The following is a 16,832-nucleotide window of genomic DNA, read 5'->3' on the forward strand; positions in this document are numbered from 1 at the left end:
CTTCTAAATTTCAAAACTTACTACAAAGCAACAGTAATCAAAATGGTGTATTGACATAAGGATAGACATATAGGGCAATGGCCTAGAATTGAGAGTTCAGAAATATACCTATATGTCTATGGCCAGTTGATTTTCAACAATGGTGCTAGGACCATTCAATTAGGAAAGAATAGTCTCAAACTAGTGGAGCTAGAACAACTAGATATTCACGTGTAAAAGAATAAAATTGAATTCTTACCTTTCACACCATATAAAAATTAACTCAAAATGTATCAGTGATCTCAGTGTGAAAGCTAAAACTATGAATTTTTTAGAAGCATTTTGTAAGTAAATTTTCATCACCTTGAATTTGGCAATAGTTTTTTAGATATGACACCAGTAGCATAAGCAACAACAACAACAAACAGATAAATTGGACTTCATCAAAATTAAGACTTTTGTGTACAAAGGACATTATCAAAGAAGTAAAAAGAAAATCCTTAGAATGGGAGAAAATGTTTGCAAATGATATATCTGATAAGCATCTAGTATTCAGAATATATAAAGAGCTCTTTCCACTTAACAATAGAAAGGGGCTGGGCGCAGTGGCTCATGCCTGTAATCCCACCTCTTTGGGAGGCCGAGGCAGGCAGGTCACTTGAGGTCAGGAGTTCGAGACCAGCCTGGCCAACATGTTGAAACTCCATATCTACTAAAAATTCAAAAATTAGCCAGGTGTGGTGGTGGGCACCTGTAATCCTAGTTACTCAGAAGGCTGAGGCAGGAGAATTGCTTGAGCCCAGGAGGTGGAGGTTGCAGTGAGCTGAGATCACACCACTGTACTCCAGCCTGGGTGAGAGAGCAAGACCCTGTCTCAAAAAAATAAAAAAATAAATAAATAAAACAATAGAAAGGACAACAATACAATGATAAAATGGGCAACGGACTTGAAAAGACATTTCTCCAACAAAGATATATAAATGGCAAATAAGCGCACACAAAGATGCTCAAATGATTAGTCTAGAAAAATGCAAATCAAAAGTACAACGAGACGTCACTTCACACCCACTAGGATAGCTATAACCTTAAAAAAAAAAAAGGGAGGCCAGGCACAGTGGCTCACACTTGTAATCCCAGCACTTTGGGAGGCTGAGGCAGGTGGATCGCCTGAGGTCAGGAGTTCATGACCAGCCTGACCAACATGGAGAAACCCCATCTCTACTAAAAATACAAAATTAGCTGGGCATGGTAGCACTTGCCTGTAATCCCAGCTACGCCAGAGGCTAAGGCAGGAAAATCACTTGAACCTGGGAGGTAAAGGTTACAGTGAGCTGAGATTGTGCCGTTGCACTCAAGCCTGGGCAACAAGAACAAAACTCTATCACAAAAAAAATAAATAAATAAATAAATAAATAAATAAAAAAGAAAAATAACAAGTGTTGGCAAGAACATGGAGAAAATTGGAATCCATGTACATAGCTGATGATAATATAAAATGGTACAGCTGCTTTAAAAAAAAACATGTTGGCATTTCCTCAAAAAGTCAAACAGAATTACCATATGATGAAGAAATTATGCTCCTAGGCATATATCCACAGGAATTAAAGCATATGTCCACACAAAAGCATGCACATGCATATTAACAGCAGCAGTATTCACAATAGCCAAAAGACAGAAACAACCCAAGTGTCCATTTACTGCTGAATGAACAAAATGTACTATATCCATATGAGGGAGTATTGATACATAGTACAAAAGAGAGAGAGAAAGAAAGAGAGAGAAAGAAAGAGAGAGAGAGGAAGGAAGGAAGGAAGGAAAAAAGAGGAGGGGAGGGGAGGGGAGGGGAGGGAAGGGAAGGGAAGGGAAGGGAAGGGAAGGGAAGGGAAGGGAAGGGGAGACCAATATATGGTACAGCATTGGTGAACCTCTAAGACATTATGCTAAGTGAAAGTTAAACACCAAAGGTCACATAACGGATGATTCCACTTACATGAAATATCTAGAATAGGTAAAATCTTAGTAATAAAGAGCAGAATGGTGCTTGCCAGGGGCTGGGGGAAGGGTGAATAAGGAGTCACTATGTAATGGGCACAGGGTTTCCTTTCGGGCTGATGGAAAGGTTTTGGATCTAGATAGAGGTGATGGTTGCACATGTGAAAGTTGATCTTAAGAATTGGGTCATTCTTGTCATACTCAACAAAAATGGAGTTGAGAGATCAGGGAGAAAACCACTCAGGGCACAAAACATTGCCTCAAAAATGTAATTCCCTGCAAGTCTGCAAGCTGAAACTGCCTACTATAACCTGAAACCAGTTTTAGCTATTGGCTACTGAAACAACCTGCTGCAACTCTGAGACTAGTTTTGCCCACGACTGTCACTTGCTAATCAGAGCTTACCAGCTCCTCAAAACCTTACTAGTGGCAATGAAATTTGTCAAAGAGCAATACATATGCTCCTTTTTATAAAACCTCTAACTTTCTCTTTGTTTTTCAGACATACTGAAGACCAACCAGTCTGCATTTATGCCCTGAATTGCAGTACTTTCCTCCCAAATAAAACATTTTAATTTCGGAAGTTCATTTCTATATTGAACTTTTCACACACAGCAGTGTGAATGTACTAAATGCCACTGAATTTCACACTTTAAAATGGTTAATTTTATGTTATATGAATTTTGTCTCTTCAAAAATTTTTTTTAACTTTTGACATTTTAAAAGGAACAAAATGATACACAAAAAACATAAGCAGATCTCATGGAGGTAGAGAATAGAATGATGGTCACTAGAGGCTAGGAGGGTAAGAAGGAAGAAGGAGATAAAGAGAGGTTGGTTAATGGGTACAAAAATACAGTTAGATAGAAGGAATAAGCCTTAGTGTTTGATAGTAGAGTGACTATAGTTAATTATTATATATTTCAAAATAACTAAAAGTGAAGATTTTTAATGTCATCAACCAAAGAAATCACAACTGTTTGAGGTGATGGATATTCCAATTACCCTGACTTGATCATTATACAGTGTAGAAATGTACCAAAATATCACATGTACCTCATAAATATGGGCAATTATTATGTATCATTTAAAATATTTTATTTAACATAATTATATAATATTAAGATGGAGGGCTATAAATGCATATAGCAAGTTTTGGATTTTCTGCAAATAAAAACAAAAACTGGGATGAAATGGAAAATTTTCTTTAAAATGTTACCAAAATTGTCCCAAGAAACTCTTACCATCATCTGCCTCATCATCACTATTATCACTGCCACCATCATGGAAAATATTGAATAATTTCTCAAGTATGTCCCCAAAAGAATAGATGAATATGCCAATTTATTTAGTTGCCTGTAGAAATTTGGATGTTTCCAATTTTTGACTACTATATATAAACCTGCTATAAATATTTATGTACAAGTTTTTGGGTAGACATATATTTTCATTTCTCTAGGTATTTACCTAGGGTTTTCCAGTTAATTTCACCTTCTTATTTATATCATTCTGTATATTTTCAATTTTTTTATAATAAAGTATGTTATTTTTATTATTGGAGAAATTTTTTTATTTTTGCAATTATGTAAAATAGACTTTTTTTTTTCTTTTAGAAATAGACCTATTCTTAAAGGAAAAAAAAACACATGCCATTGCTGTACTGGAATCATGGACCTAAGTTATCTCCAATTATTATTCTTGAACAGTTCTTTCCTTCCTTATCCTTCCAAATTATATTCTAAGACACATTACACACTTAATTATATTATTGTTCCCAGTTATTTGCTGTTTCTCTCTGTAAGAGGCCTGTACTTCTAGGCCTCCTGAAGCCAGACTTGTATGCAACTAGGTTAGACTAATAAACTGTGAACAGTTTTGTGTGCCATTTCTGAGTAGAAGTATTAAGAACCAACAAGTGAGTCTATCATTGCTCTTTCCACAAATAGGGATTGCATCTTGATATGGTTTGGCTGTGTCCTCACCCAAATCTCATCTTGAATTGTAGTTCCCATAATTCCCACGTGTCATGGGAGGGACCTGGTGGGAGATGATTGAATCATGGGGGCAGTTACCCCCAAGCTGCTGTTCCTGTGATAGTGAGAGAGTTCTCACAAGAGCTGATGGTTTTATAAGTGGCTTTTCTCCCTTTTTCTTGGCACTTCTCTTTGCTGCCACCATGTGAGGAAGGATGTGTTTGCACCCCCTTACACTGTGATTGTAAGTTTCCTGAGGCCTCCCCAGTCATGGTGAACTGTGAATCAATTAAACCTCTTTCCTTTACAAATTACCCCGTTTCGGGTACGTCTTTATTAGGAGCATGAGAATGGACTAATACACTCCTTCAGCCTGGATTCTAAAATAAAGGAGACACACAAACCTGAACTGCAGTTACCATGCAGCCAACACGGTAAGATAAAATCTGCTATTTGTAAGCCATTGTTATTTTGGGGTTATTTGTTATCCTAGCATTACCTAATAAAAGCTATGTATTAGTCCATTTTTACGTTGCTGATAAAGACATACCCGAGACTGGGGAATTTACAAAGGAAAGAGGTTTAATGGAGAACTCACAGTTACACGTGACTGGGGAAGCCTCACAATCATAGCAGAAGGCAAGGAGGAGCAATTCACATCTTACGTGGATGGCGCCAGGCAAAGAGGGCTTGTGTAGGGAAACTCCCATTTTTAAAACCATCAGATCTCATGAGACTTATTCACCATCATGAGAACAGCACAGGGATCACCTAACCCCATGATTCAATTACCTCCCACCAGGTCTCTCGCACAGCATGTGGGAATTCAAGATGAGATTTGGGTGGGGACACAGCCAAACCATATTATTCCACCTCTGGCCCCTCCTAAATCTCATGTCCTTATATTGAAAACCAATCATGCCTTCCCAACAGTTCCCCAAAGTCTTAACTCATTTCAGCATTAACTCAAAAGTCCACAGTCTAAAGTCTCATCCAAGACAAGGCGAGTCCCTTCCGCCTATGAGCCTGTGACATCAAAAGCAGTTAATTACTTCCTAGACACAGTGGGAGTACAGGCATTGGGTAAATACAGCCATTCCAAATAGGATAAATTGGCCAAAACAAAGGGGCTACAGGCCCCATGCAAGTCTGAAATCTAGCAGAGTAGTCAAATCTTAAAGCTTCAAAATGATCTTTTTTGACTCCATGTCTCAAATCTGGGTCATGCTGATGCAAGAGGTGGGTTCCCACAGACTTACGCAGATCTGCCCCTGTGGCTTCACAGGGTACAACCTCCCTCCTGGCTGCTTTCACTGGCTGGCGTTGATTGTCTGTGGCTTTTCCAGCTTCTATTTGCAAGCTGTCAGTGGATCTACCATTCTGGAGTCTGGAGGACAGTGGGCCTCTTCTCACAGCTCCACTAGGCAATGCCCCAGTAGGTATTCTGCTTGGGGGCTCCAACCTCACATTTCCCTTCTGCACTGCCCTAGCAGTGACCTCCATGAGGGCCTTGCCCCTGCAGCAAATTTCCGCATGAGCATCCAGGCATTTCCATACATCTGCTGAAATCTAGGAAGAGGGTCCGAAAGCCCAGTTTTTGACTTCTGTGTACTCACAGGCTTGACACCATGTGGAAGCTGCCAAGGCTTGAGGTTTGCACCTTCTGAAGCTACGGCCCAAGCTCTGTGTTGGCCCGTTTCAGCCATGGCTGGAGTGGCTGGGTCGCAGGACACCAAGTCCCTAGGCTGCACACAGCACAGTGACCCTGGGCCTGGCCCCCAAAACCACTTTTTCCTCCTAGGCCTCTGGGCCTGTGATGGGAGGGGCTGCTGTGAAGACCTCTGACATGCCTTGGAGACATTTTCACCATTTTCTTGGGGATTAGTTCCTCCCTCATTACTTATGCAAATTTCTGCTGCCAACTTGAATTTCTTCTCAGAAAATGGGATTTTCTTTTCTGTCACATTGTCAACCTGCAAATTTTCCAAACTTTTATGCTCTGCTTCCCTTATAAAACTCAATGCCTTTAACAGCACCCAGTCACCTCTTGAATGCTTTGCTGCTTAAAAATTTCTTCCGCCATATGCCTTAAATCATCTCTCTCAAGTTCAAATTTCCACAAATCTATAGGGCAGGGGCAAAATGTCACCAGTCTCTTTGCTCAAACGTAACAAGAGTCACCTTTGCTCCAGTTCCCAACAAGTTCCTCATTTCCATCTGAGACCACTTCAGCCTGGACTTTATTGTCCATTATCTCTATCAGCATTTTGGGCAAAGCCATTCAACTAGTCTCTAGGAAGTTCCAAACTGTCCCACATTTTCCTGTCTTCTGAGCCCTCTGAACGCTTCCAACCTCTGTCTATTACTGAGTTCCAAAGTCACTTCCACATTTCAGGTATCTTTTCAGCAGCATCCCACTCTACTGGTACCAATTTACTGTATTAGTCCATTTTCATGCTGCTGATTAAGACATACCTGAGACAGGGAAATTTAAAAGAGATTTAATGGAGAACTCACAGTTCTACCTGTTTGGAGAAGCCTCGCAATCAAGGCAGAAGGCAAGGAGGACCAAGTCACATCTTACACGGATAGCAGCAGGCAAAGAGAGTGCTTGTTGTAGGGAAACTCCAATTTTGAAAACTATCAGATCTCATAAGACTTATTCACTATCACGAGAACAGCCCGGGAAAAACCCGCTCCCATGATTCAATTATCTCCCACCAGGTCCCTCCCACAACACATGGGAATTCAAAATGAGATTTGGGTGAGGACACAACCACACCATATCAAGCTGACATATACATTTACAAATGTAAAATCCTTTATTGGCACATTATGTCACCAAGGTTCTCTTATACTTAATAAAGAAAAAAATAAAATTTATAATGCAACAAAACAAAAAATCTAGATCATAGACTCATAATTTCACAGCTAACTCAAAAAAAGTCTCAGGAAGATTGGGTAGAAATGGCAATGAATATCCACTGAGAGATAGATGAGTATTTGCCAGCCCTGTTCTCTTTGCTATTTAGAATAAACAGACAACTGAGTGTCTAAACTGGCAGGAGGGTTTGACCAAAAGTGTATATTTTCTTACCTAGCTATTTGAGAGCATAACAACTGGACATTTGATTCTTGTGTGACAAGTTTTAGACCATAGTAAGGGCTGATTAATTTTGTATTGTGCATACTTTTCATTTTATACTTTTTAACATTAAAATAGGTTAACCTGGCCTCAATCTCCACTTATGATGGTGTTAATTCAAGAATATATAAGATGAAAACATTATATTAAAAGTTTTAAATTCTAACTTTTTTCCTATGACAATGAGTGTGGTAAGAACTGAAACTACAAATTCCATGAAATTTTAAAATTCTTTTTTTTTTTTTTTTTTTTTTTTTTGGTGAGATGGAGTCTCACTCTGTTGCCCAGGCTGGAGTGCAGTGGCTCGATCTTGGCTCACTGCAACCTCTGCCTCCCAGATTCTCCTGCCTCAGCCTTTGGAGTAGCTGGGATTACAGGCATGCACCACCATGCCTGGCTAATTTTTGTATTTTTAGTAGAGGCAGGGTTTCGGCATGTTGGCCAGGCTGGTCTCAAACTTTTGACCTCAGGTGATCTGTCCACCTTGGCCTCCCAAAATGCTGGGATTAAAGGCGTGAGCCACTGCACCTCGCCAAAATTTGAAAATTCTATGTCAGTGATAGAGGGAAGAATAAGAAATAACAGACTATGAATTCATTCTAGGGAAAACCAGGTAAACATGTAACTTCCCAGTAATATTTCTCAGATTTGGCACAAAGGTGCTAAAATAAATCCCAAAATGGGCTATTTCTATATCTAACAGGGTTGCCTTTGGAACCTCTTAGCCTTGTTAAACACGTAAAATAAGCTCCTCTTAATATTTTAATTTTCCCACTCAAATGACACTTTACAAATCAGTGATATAAAGGCTTTAGGGAGAACAACTTAAAGAACTGTGATTATGGCTTCCAATATTTTGTTGGGACTCTCCCATGACCTCCACTGTGAACCACAAAATGTTCTATTCATTGCAGATCCAAGGCCAGAACATTCTTGCAGAACCCTCTGGATTTAATTTGGTACAAATTACACTTTGTATTTTCTCCAAGAAAGTCAGCAGACATTCTGCTTTGGGAATCTGTAGAAAACTGTCTGATTCAAGTTTCCTTGGAATTTTAGATCACTGTTAAGCTGCTGGGATCAGAGGCCAGGTAAGGCCCAATGCTTCCCAAGGCCTGTCAAATGCCATCTGAAATACTGGAGGAGACAGGGACTCAAACAGAGTGAACTAGACAGGATTTATAGAACAGATATTTCTCGAAAATGCAAAATCTCAGGAGTGGCCAGTTAAAGTGTGTCTCCTATGAGATTCTGGAAATAGAACATGATCCTGAACCCAAAGGCAGAATCCACCCTGGCAGGTTTTTGATGTGGAGTAATTGGGTCTCCGTGATACTTCTTCAGCCTTGGTAAAGGTGTTAGGAAGGCCTTGTGGTTCTTTAGTGGTCCAGCTTTCTGTTTGCCCATGTGCCACACCATCCTGTGGGCCAGGCCTTCCCTTCGGAATCCGGTGATTGCTCATATGCTGTCAGCACTCAGGAAATACTACTTTTTATTGTCCATTGCTGAGCTTCCATGGAGGCTACTTCTTTCTTTTCTCTTCCCCTAAGGAGCAGCATGTATCAGTTAGTCAGCTTGAAACACAAACACAAGTGAGGTACTAATGGAGACAGCTACAGGGCATGATACCCCAGCATGCCAATGATAATGATTTCAGATCTGGGAAGGAGACACAGAGACCTAAGTTGTCTCACTCACATTTACGGCTCCAGCACCTGTCACTAGTTCTCAGACATTTTTAGTTGTCACGTGTGTGTAGTAGTGATTGGAGGGGCTTGAGGAAGGATTGTCCCACCAAATAGCATCCCTATTAGACCAGACCAAAATTTGCCTCCTCATTCCCCAGAATGCCATGATTCCCAGTTTTCCAACGGTGGGAAAACCATTGATAACACCCTCGAAGTCTTCTCTCTCTCTCTCTCACTTCCTGTTTAGAGCTACAGAATTCTTTTAGCAATTTCATAAGATGTGTGTACTATGGAATTTAAACCAGGCAAACTTGAGGATAGGATTTTGAACACTTAAAATGAGCCTGGTGCTCCAGCCTTTAACCCATCCCCTCAAGTGGTCTCTCTCTATTGCTGTCGGCTGTAGATGGATTTCTTGTCTAAATGAAGAGAAGCAGCTCTTCCCCATGGATGACCATCAAAAATCATAAGGTATGGAAAGACAACTTCATATCTGAAAATGCACTTAAAAGCAGGAGAAATCTCATTTTTGCATGTCTTATTTATAAATTCAGCAATAATATTGCAATATAAATAAGAATATTTGTATATTGATTTCTAGTTTAAAAATTTATATAGTATTCTAGAGCACTTACAACATTCTCAATCAACAGGGAGCTGTAGAAAGTACTTCACTAGAATGGAAAGAGTGCTCCTTACCCTCTATTAAAGCTAAAACCAAACTGTCACTTGTTCAAATAAAATAATACTCTTAATGACCCTTACAGTTCAGGGAAGATAACACCAAATGGAAGCTGAAGTTATTCATGAATGTATTCACTCATTCATTGTCTCAGTTATTCAGCAAGCATTTCTCAAGTATCTCTTAAGTAGAATAGTACATATTGTGGTAACAAATATAAAAGATTGAGGAGGAATCTAGCTATCGTATTGTTTTCATTTCCTCCATGCTTCAGTTTTTTTTTCTTAATACCCATCCACTTCTCTACTCACTCCTGAATGGTTTCTGTCCCCATCGTCTTACTGAAATATTCTTGTATAGGTCTGTATGACCTCATTTGGATCAATGCCAGTAATCTTTATTTAATTATCTCTTCATGATTAGTACTGTTGCATGGTCCATTAAAATTTTTTTTCTTCCACTGACTACCAGTGCACTCTGATTTTTCTTCTGTGTTTCTGCTCTCTTTTACAGATTCACTTTCTTTTCCTATTTTTAAACATCTAGGTGTTTCAGGATGTCACGGTCTTTGATGTCTTCTTCTCAAGCAAGTATCAATGGTGGGTCTGAGAAGCATATATCAAAATCATTTGGGCAACTTTTTCAAACTACAGTTAACTTACTCCAGAAATGTTAATGTGGCTCTGAGAGCTGAGGACAAGTGATTCTAAAATTTGAATAGACTATCACAGCAAGTCGTGAACATTGATTGGATTGCATCTCTGTACAGTCCAATAGGAATGGCGGAGAAAGTGTAGCGGTCATTATTCAACACCCTCTTTCCAAGTGAACACATCAGCTCTTAAATCTGCAACCACTGTCTACTAACTTATTTCTCCTGATTTTCCGTATTGAAAAGCTCCATTCAAATTTTCCACAACTACCTCAAACTCAAACCATCTACAAATAGATCATGTCTGCTTTATTTACACTGAAACTCACCTGGCTGTCAGGAGCAAAAACACAGAAGGGTACCTTCATTCTCTCCTGTCCATCTCCTCCAACTCCAAGATTTAATCAGTCACCAAGGCCCACTGAGTCAACTCCTACATATCATTTGAACACTTTCCTTTCTCTATTTCCATCCCCATACCTCAGTTTCATCTTTCAACACTTCTCACCCGAATTCCTACAACAGCCTTTCAACTTGTTCTCCTGCCTCTAGGTTCACCCTCACCCAATCCATTCTCTACCCGTATGCCATATAGAACTTTCTAAATCAGGAGTATGAGCATGTCACTCAGCAACTCACGAATCTTTCCATGCTGCCAATTGATTTTAAGATAAAAAATAAAATTCCAAGCATACCAAATAAGATCCTCAGTGTTTGATTCTTTTTCTAGTCTTACCCCTCTTGGCTCACTCCCTAACACTGTTCTCTAGCCTTCGGAAATTTTAGTGGTTCCCTGACTCTCCTATGGTCTATCACCTATTTCTCAGCCTAGAATACTCTTCCTTTTGGCCTCTCACTCTCCCTTCTTTCTCCCGTGACTCACCTATCCCTGAACAATTCTTCATTATCCTTGACAACACTATTCAGAAGTTGTCTCAGCAAATCTTCCCTGACCCTCATCCTCCCCTCCTACTTGGGTCAAGGGTATTAGCCCCTTTAAAGCACTTTCCACCATTATAGCCATTATGATAGTGCATTTATTTTTTGCTTTTCTGATTATAAAAGTAATGTAAATTCATATTTAAAATGGAGAAATAGAAGAAAATCATAAAAAATAAAAATTGCCCATAATTCCACTGCTCAGAGATTTGCCACCATACACACACACACACACACACACACACACACACACACACACACACAATTAGAATCACATGGTATAGATCACGGATCAACAAACTATGGCATATGATCCAAATTTGTCCTGCCATCTGTTTTTGTATGGCCTGTAAGGTAAGAATGGCTTTTGCATTTTTAAGCGGTTGAAAACAAAACTTAAAAAAGAATATTTCATGACACATAATAATTACATGAAACTCAAATTTCAATGTCCATAATAAAGTTTTTTTTGGAACACAACTATGTCTACTGGTTAACATATTGTCCACAGCTACTATCACAATACAACAGCCTAGTCTAAATAGTTGCAACTCACAAAGTAATATGATTCTAAAATATTTACCTAAATAATTTAAAATTTAGATAAAATATCCTAAAATATTCACCACCTGACCCTTTTACAGAAAAAGATTGCTGACTTCTGGTTTAGAGAGCTGTGTGTTGCTGTTCAGCTTAAAATAGTATTATGAGTCCTTTGTTTTCAATACTTTGTAGAAATAATATTTTTAGTGGCTATCTAAACTCCCATCACATGGGATGCCATAATTTATGTAATTATTCCCCTGTTGTTAAATTTTAAGTATGCTTTGCATTTATAACTATTGTAAGTAATGTTGAGCTGAGTCAATTCCAATAATCCTCATTTAATTTGACTTCTGGGTCCTTTCATACAAATCTTTGTAGACCTCTCTTGTGTTCATAAAATAAATTTTTAAAAGTGAAATGACTGGGTTAAGGATTATCCACAAGGCTTGATGCAATTGCTACATTGTTCTCCAGAAAGTTTGTACCAATTGACTAGCAATATCATAATAGATTAAAATTGTTTACTTATCTGACTTCCCCACTAACCCTTGAAAAGAACTGTTTTTTATTCCTTGTGTGTATTGCAGTGTGTAACATAGAAAGTACACAACAGATGCATGAGGATTGAATAGCCAGGCCTGGGTGATGCTCATTTGCCCAGGTCCATTTCAAGCACTGCAGAGCAGTGTTTCTCAATCTTGAGTACACAAGAACTCAGAGAATAAGCTATGGATCCCCAGTTTGAGAAAATATGAAAAAAGTCAAACACTGCCATTCCTTTGGTACCAATGAAATGAAAATACAAGCACAAGTGTAAGCATTGAAATTTGGTAGTGTGTATTAAATATTTTTAAACAATCAAAATTTGAGATTATTTTAGGTACTTATGCATCTCTGAGAGTATATTTGTGAACTCTTAGGGACATGAGAAGCACAATTTGAGAAACAGCTTAATAGAGGAAATGAAGAAAGGAGTGGAGCCTTGGGAGTATCACCTAAATGTGCTGATGTGCAGCTGCAGTGTCAGCAACCAACACCAGAGAAAATCTATGCCAATGAACTGTGGAGTCAATATATTCCAACTGGCCAGAAACCAATTCTGCCTTTCCAGGCTTATGGTTGCAGCATTTGTGGAAGGTACGAAGAGAATAGCAGCTTGAGGTGGAAAAAAAATCATAAGTTGAACCAAAAAGATCAGAGGAGGAGGTAAAAAGAGATGGAGGGCTGTGCTAGATAGCAAAGCATCTGGAAATCAGAGAACCTTGGGGAGCACGGGCAGGAATGGCAGGATTAACAGAACCAAGAAGACACAGGACATTATGGAGTCTGATGTAAGAAAGTGGAGACCAGCTCTTTTTTGTGGCACCTCGGAGGCAATCAGCTGCTTCTTGAAGTAGTTGAATATCTCCTTCTCAGCCACTGGCTGCCAGAAATTCACTGAAGTGGCTGATCAATGCAATGTTCTTTTTTTTTTTTTCTGAGACAGAGTCTCACTCCGTCACCCAGGCTGGAGTGAGTGGTGTGATCTCAGCTCACTGCAACCTCCGCCTCCCAGGTTCAAGTGATTCTCCTGCCTCAGCCTCTTGAGTAGCTAGGATTACAGGTGTGGACCACCACACCTGGCTAATTTTTGTATTTTTAGTAGAGACGGGGTTTTGGCATGTTGGCCAGGCTGGTCTCTAACTCTTGACCTCAACTGATCCACCCTCCCAGCTTCCCAAAGTGTTGGAATTACAAGCATAAGCCACTGCTCCCGGCCAAAGTTCATATTTTTTATGACAAGACATGGCCACAGAAGTAGCTGATGATGCTCTGGGTGGAGAATGGAAGGATTATATGGTCCAAATCAGTGGTAGGAATGACAAACAAAGTTTTCCCATGATGCAGGATGTCTTGGCCCACGACCATGTCCACCTGCTACTGAGTACAGGGCATTCCTGTTATACACCCAGAAGAACTGGAGAAAGAAAGTGTAAAGCTGTTCAGGATTGCATTGTGGATGCCAATCTAAATGTTCTCAATTGACTTATTGTAAAAAAGGGAGAGAAGGATATTCCTGGACTGTCTGACACCAAGATGCTTCATCACTTGGGGCCCAAAAGAGCTAGCAGAATCCACAAACTTTTCAATCTCTCTAAAAAAGATGATGTCCAACAATATGTGGTAAGAAAGGCCTTTAACAAAGAAGGTAAGCCTAGGACCAACACACCCAAGATTCAGCATCTTGTTACTCCAAGTGTCTCACAACACAAACACTGCTAAGTTGCTCTGCAGAAACAGTATACTGTAGAACATGCTAAACTTTCGGCCAAAAGAATGAAGGAGGCCAAAAAAATATGCCAGGAGCAGATTACCAAGAAACGCAGCCTGTCCTCTCCGAGAGCGTCTACTTCTGAGTCCAGTCAATAATAATATTTTTTGAGTAACAAGTAAATAAAATCAGACTACTCTCCCCAGAAAGAAGGTTGAGACCAGAAAGGACACTGTAATGAATGGGGCAAAGCTCCCAGGAAACATCACAAACACATCAAAATAATACCTCTCACAAACAGAGTAGGACTGATATTCTTTTTGTGAACTCAAAATAGTTATAAAAGATATTCTGCCAGAAACATAAGTAAACAGTCGAGCAATTACTCAGATAACTTGATGGATGTATTGAGTCAATCTGGAAAATGGGATAAAGATCTACTTTGCCCAGTGATTGTTTTTGGATGGAATCAACCTTATATTTTCACTTTTATTAACTTTCTAAAATAAAATTGAAAATTTTTCTTCTCATGAAAAGGAGGCAATTTTGGTCATGAAGAAAATGTTGACATAATATTATCTTTCATGTATAAAGATTATGTTTTCCAACAAAAAAAAATGCACATTGAGCTGTTTCTCCAGTGGTGGAGATGAATTTGCCTTGAGTGGCCACATTGTGAAATAAACCTCCTTTCAAAACATGGCATGCAGCGTTACATAGTGATTAAGAACCAGACCCTGGAGTCCACATTCTGGCTCCACCAGGTAGTAGCTCTGCACATTTTATAAATTACTTTTTCTCACTAGCCTCAGCCTGTTATAAAATATGAACACTAATAATAACTATCTTATAAGATTTTGTGAAGATTAAATGAAGTAATCCATGGAAGCTCTTAGTAAAGTGCCTCAAACATAGTATGCAATAAATATTAGCTATTATTTTAATTATATTTATCTTTTCATGTACCTTCTAACTACTGTTATTATTGTGTATTTATCAACCACTTGTAGGGAACATATTGAAGTCACAGTAGGAATAAACTAAGTGGACACCATACCCACAAGAGGAAACAAAAACTTATTTCTGATTTGAAGTGTCTACATGGAATGCCAATCATGATAGCTTGCAATGACAATTTCAGAAATGATGAAAGTTCAAAACATAAGATATTTTAATCTGAATCCAAATAACAATGACTTACTCTCAAGAAACATGTATGTTAGAATACGTTTTTAAAATAATTGCTTTTTTTCAGAATAAAAACACAATCATTCATTGTGTTCTTAAACTTCGTACTCATTCTCTATGGTGAAATGATTTATTTTTTGTATATGAAAACAAATAATTGTATCACATATGCTGATGAGGTGGAGGGTACAAACATCTACTGCTTAAAATTGAATGTAGAAATGTAGTAAACTTGGCAAAAGTCTACGTTATATAAAGTTCAAGTCTTAGCATTTGGGGCTTCATAGTAAATCCAATTACCTCATCAAATTTGGTCCATTGGTTTCTGAAACCCATGTTAAAATAAGAATAAAATGTTGCATTCTGGGATTTGTAGCTCTCTTGGGCTGAAGACTGCATTAATGATTAGGGAGATATTGATATATTCCTCTCTATGCATCCTTGGGGCATCCCTCACTAAAAGAAAATGAACACATGTGAGTGCAAACATATGTTGTCATTATTGTTACCATATTGCCAATGTTTATAATCATCTTCTGCTACTTCTTCTAATGCTAATAATTGTTCTAACACATTTGTTTCAAAAAATCATACAATGCATACAAATGACCAATTTTTAAGAATAACAGTTGTTTGCTGATAGGTAAATTATATGTGAAAATTGTTCATGGAATTGTTATCCATGGTATTTGGTAGAATTGTATTTGAATTAATAAATATTTTATTGTCAATTTGATTCTAATTCTACTGCCAAGCATTTCTGTAATTAATCATTTCAGAGTCAAGATGAAGATGCTATCTGAAATTTCTATTCTATGAATGACATCTGGATATTGATTTCCTGAAATTTTCTTGAAACTACACCTTGTCCTCTCTGTTAAGTATCTAAAATGCTTCCTAAATAAAGAATATTACAGACTAAATTTTTTTTTTTTTTGAGACGGAGTCCCGCTCTGTTGCCCAGGCTGGAGTGCAGTGGCATGATCTCGGCTAACTGCAACCTCCACCTCCCAGGTTCAAGCCATCCTCCTGCCTCGGCCCCACCTAGTAGCTGGGATTATAGGCACGCGCCACTATGCCTGGCTAATTTTTGTATTTTTTGGACAGATAGGGTTTGGCCATGTTGGCCAGGCTGGTCTTGAACTCCTGACCTCAGGTTATCCACCCGCCTCGGCCTCCCAAAATGCTGGGATTACAGGCATGAGCCACCACACCCAGCCTAAAGACTAAATTCTTAAGAGCCACAAAAATTTTTTTGGCTTCTTGAGAGCTTTTAAATCACCAAACTTACAATTTAGGGAAGACTTTAAGAATGCTCTATTCAAACCTAATATGAACAAATTTCTTTAAATATTTTCAACTACACATGATTAATTGACAGTGATTTCCCTCCAATTAGACTATCTGTAATGAAAAATATTCAGGTAAATGGATCTAAACTATTCCACAAGAACGTATTCATAGGTTTTCTTATACTTGTGAACATTATTTGGAGAATTTAAAAAAAAAAAGGTTTAGAAAATTATTAAACAATGTAACCCACTGGGATTATTTAAATAGTTTTAAAATACGTTATAATGTATATATTACAGGAGGAAAAGACTGAGCAAATTAATTCAAAGATGAGATGCATTTAGAGATTATTTACATGTGATTCATCTATAAAAAACAAAAAAGTAACATTGCAATGAACAAGCATATTACATTATAAAAAATCTTATTACCAGAAGTTACAAATAACACTACAAGACGTGTGGGACCTATGTTTCACCATCCTATCCCTGCTTCAATACTGTG

At 38.4% G+C, this 16,832-nt stretch overlaps 1 protein-coding gene and 1 pseudogene across 1 annotated transcript in view; one reads left to right on the plus strand and one right to left on the minus strand.

Moving 5' to 3' along the window:
- CCDC141 (coiled-coil domain containing 141) overlaps positions 1 to 16,832 on the minus strand; it is a 225,441-nt gene that overhangs the window by 164,059 nt on the left and 44,550 nt on the right. The window lies entirely within an intron of this gene.
- Positions 9,201 to 14,035, plus strand: LOC105738369 (annotated as a pseudogene).

This window comes from Nomascus leucogenys, chromosome 22a, assembly GCF_006542625.1.
Source record: "Nomascus leucogenys isolate Asia chromosome 22a, Asia_NLE_v1, whole genome shotgun sequence".
In the NCBI taxonomy this organism is placed as follows: Eukaryota; Metazoa; Chordata; class Mammalia; order Primates; family Hylobatidae; genus Nomascus; species Nomascus leucogenys.